The sequence below is a fragment of the Carlito syrichta genome, unplaced genomic scaffold (assembly GCF_000164805.1).
Source record: "Carlito syrichta isolate Samal-C Ts95f unplaced genomic scaffold, Tarsius_syrichta-2.0.1 Scaffold243097, whole genome shotgun sequence".
NCBI lineage: Eukaryota > Metazoa > Chordata > Mammalia > Primates > Tarsiidae > Carlito > Carlito syrichta.
Genome location: NW_007187193.1, coordinates 39,329 through 43,197, shown reverse-complemented (window position 1 = coordinate 43,197; position 3,869 = coordinate 39,329).

Genomic DNA, 3,869 nt, shown 5'->3' with positions numbered 1-3,869 from the left:
TGAAAGCACTTACTGAGGTAAGATTTATTTTCCACCTGAAGTCCTACGTGAGTTAAATCAATTTAGCTTAATTTAATTAGTCCACGTTGCAATCAAAATCATAACAACACTTCATATCACATAAATATATACAATTATAAATTTTCTTTTTTTAGCCGGGCTCGGTGGCTCAGCCTGTAATCCCGTGCCTTTGGGAGGCTGAGGTGAGTGGATTGCCTGAGCCCGCGGGTTCGAGACCCGCCTGGGCAGGCGAGACCTCATCTCTACAATAAATCAAAAAATTTAGCCAGGCGTAGTAGCGTGCACCTGTAGTTCCAGCTACTTGGAAGGCTGAGGCGGAAGGATCGCTGGAGCCCAGCAGGTCGAGGCTGCGGTGGCCGGGAGCGGCCACTGCATTCCAGTCTGAGAGACAGTGAGACTCCAACTCAAAAATAAATAAATAAATAAATAAATAAATAAATAAATAAATTTTCTTTTTAAAAACTGTTATCTAATTTTATTTTAAATTTTAATTTTATTATAGAGATATAAGGTACAAGTGAGGATTAACTATATAAGTAGGCTGCATACAGGTGAAGTTGTGAGGTTCTAACTGCCCCTCAATTTCCACGGTAGTGGATAATTTTTCAATATATATAAAAAGAACAGGAGCAAAAGTGTCTGTACTCACCATTTGTGTATAGCAGTTATACTGAATTAAAGTAATGCAACAAGATGTTAAAATCCCATTCACAATTTGAAATCCCAAATTAACAAAATTAAGAAAGTCTGTCATCTACACCCATTATCTCCCCTCACCTGTGTTTGCAGTGGCTTCAGTGTCTGCACTGTAAATAAGTCATATCAATCGACATAAACAACCATAAGATACTACAGAAAAATAAGAATGTTATCATATAAAATGTTAGACATTGAAGAATGTTATAGAAAAATTATTATATAAAATAAACTGAATAATAATAAAGTAGAATATACTTCAATATGTATATAAGAATCTACCCATGAAAGTCTATGAGTGATAATTGGAGATACTCTTTTTAGTACTAATATGACAGTATAGTGCAAAGCAAAATGCATACAATTGCTGCTTATAACTTCATCATATGCTTTCCAGACATCTATGGAAAGGTAGCATGGATGCCCCCAAAGAACTGAAAAATTGGACTGATTAGGTACCCAAATCAAGGGAAAAGCAATATATTAGAGCAGAGCAATTAATACAGATTTGTAGGCTGTTTCATAAACTCCTCATTGGCCCTTGTCATGCAAAATTAAACAGTTTGAAATATAGGATTGTTTTCTGTTTGAATGAAGTAATATGTTTAAAATACGTTTGTGAATGAAAACATGTAAAAGGATAATAAATGTTTTTATTATCACTATGTTTGCTTGTATACCCTTCACCTGAAATTCATTAGCGACACAGCAATGTTCTCTTCAGAAATTACCAATATACACAAGGTCAGACTTTGAAATCGTCTTCTTATTGGGGAAGATTAACACTCATTCTTCCATTGCCTATGTTTAGGGACTTTGTCTCTCTGGGTCTCTGGAGTCAAGGTGCCTGATAAGGCCTGTCGTATCAACTTGAAGCAAAATCGTTGAGTTCTGTCACTGCTTGGACAATATTGAGTGAAGACTGACATCCATGTTAACTACACAGAACTCACCCACATCAACCTCAGAAATGAAAAAAAAAATAAGGAAGTCATTTTGCTTCTAAGTGTCCTCAGATCTCCGACTTAATAAAAGTTGATTATGCTATTATTTTTACCAAAGTAATGGTAACCTCTTTTGTACTACTAATAATACCACCAGTATTGTTACAAAGACAAGAAGGAGGAGCAGGAGAATACATGTCGTAAGTGGTGACTTCCATGATATGCTATGTCCAGGAGTCCTTGAGGTGGATTATCTCCCTAGACCTCACAACAAACATGTGCCAATGAATATTTTCCTGATTCACTGTCACAGATTTGTTGTGAGGATGAAGAGGTAACATTTGTAGACACTTCTGGAATCCACAAAGCAACAGAGAAGCTAAATAATCACAGTATGACAATGCAACATTCCATACCTAAAATAAATAAATACATGTTAATTTCCTATTCACAGCCTACTTAATTTTGAGTATATTTTCCTTTCCATGTCTATAAGAGATAATTTCCTGGTTCTATAGTTGAGGACTGGAAAAGCTCAAAGGGGCTGGCAGCAAAGCTGTACCAATCCAATGTGAGAATTGCATATCACCGATGTTAATGCAGAACGAGGCTGCATTTACTAAAAGCAATTCTGAAAATATAGCCTATCATTCCCCACGCAGAAATATGTAAAATATGACAATCAATAGATTGTTCAAACTGGGAAGAAAAAAAGGACAGATTAAAAAATATGAGAACTGGCTGGGTGCAGTGGCTCAAGCCTGTAATCCCAGCACTTTGGGAGGCTGAGGTGAGGGGATTGCCTGAGCCCATGGGTTTGAGAACAGCCTGGGCAACTTGGCAAGACCTCATCTCTACACTAAAGAAAAATTAGTCACGCATGGTAGCATGCACCTGTAGTTCTGGTTACTTGGAAGGCTGAGGTGAAAGGATTGCCTGAGCCCAGCCGGTGGACGCTGGGGTGGCTGTAAGCATGCCACTGCTCTCCAGCCTGAGTTATGGAGTAAAACTTCAACTCAAAAAAAAAAAAAAAAGAGAGAGAGAACCATCCCAAGACAACCAGCACAATAATTGAGCAAACACTGCAGAAATAATTCAACAAAACAGAAAGAAAAATGAAAAATTTCTATATATATATTTGGGGACATGTGTGCACTTAATAAGATAATGTCCTAAAAAACACATACATAAGAAATTTAACTGATTATGTAACTGAGAATTTAGCCAGGTATAATGAGTAAGTCCCATATTATTCATTTCTCTCAAATTCATTCTCTGTCCATAACTAACACATTTTACAGTATTTTAAAACACTTTTGATAAAATCCCTCTAATGTTTATTTCCTGATGCAAAACAAAGATATTATAAAGAGTTGTACAAAAATGAAAAATGGGTGGACAATCTTCTACACAAGGTCCCAAATAACATTCTTAGCAGTTACAATAATCAACACAAGGTTATTATGGTTTACAAAATCAAAGTTTCCCTACAAAAAATACTAGTAGCTAATGTGACTTGTTAAATGAATTACATGACTATGTAACCCCTGATAAGCCGACAGTTCATACAAACTTGTGATGGTATGGACCAGTTCTACCAACAGAAGTAAATCCGGGTGACTTATCAACTCTGACAGTGTGGGATATGGATTTGTTGAATACTGAAATTCGTTACACAGAGAGAGGTCGTTAACTTTCTGGAATCATCTCAAAAATGAAGAGAATTGGTCAATAGCTAATGAGGCAAGAAGGAAAGATAAAAACATAAAAATTGCCTTCTGTTTTCAGCAATAATCACACAGCAAAAACAAAAATGGTAAGAATATATTCAAAGCAAAAATGAATTCAAATTGTTAAAATAAATAAACTTTTCAGACATATGAAACTATTTTGTTTCTTTCAGTGAATATACCATATATTTGTTTGGATAAGTTTTTTTTTTCATTTTGAGGGGCTAGGAAGTTAACAATAGTTAACAAAGAAGTATAAAACAAATTAATACCTTTGAATATTGAGTGCATTTGCCTAGGTCCTTCAATTATGGTGAGACAGAAATACCGTTACTATAAAAATTAAGACAGATTCATCTCATAAAAAATAACAATTTATACCACTAGTTTTCTGTGGTACCTTGTCTGTCTCTACAGTCAACAATGATTTCATTCTGTAAGCAAATTATGACATTTGCTCAAGTTTATTAACAATATA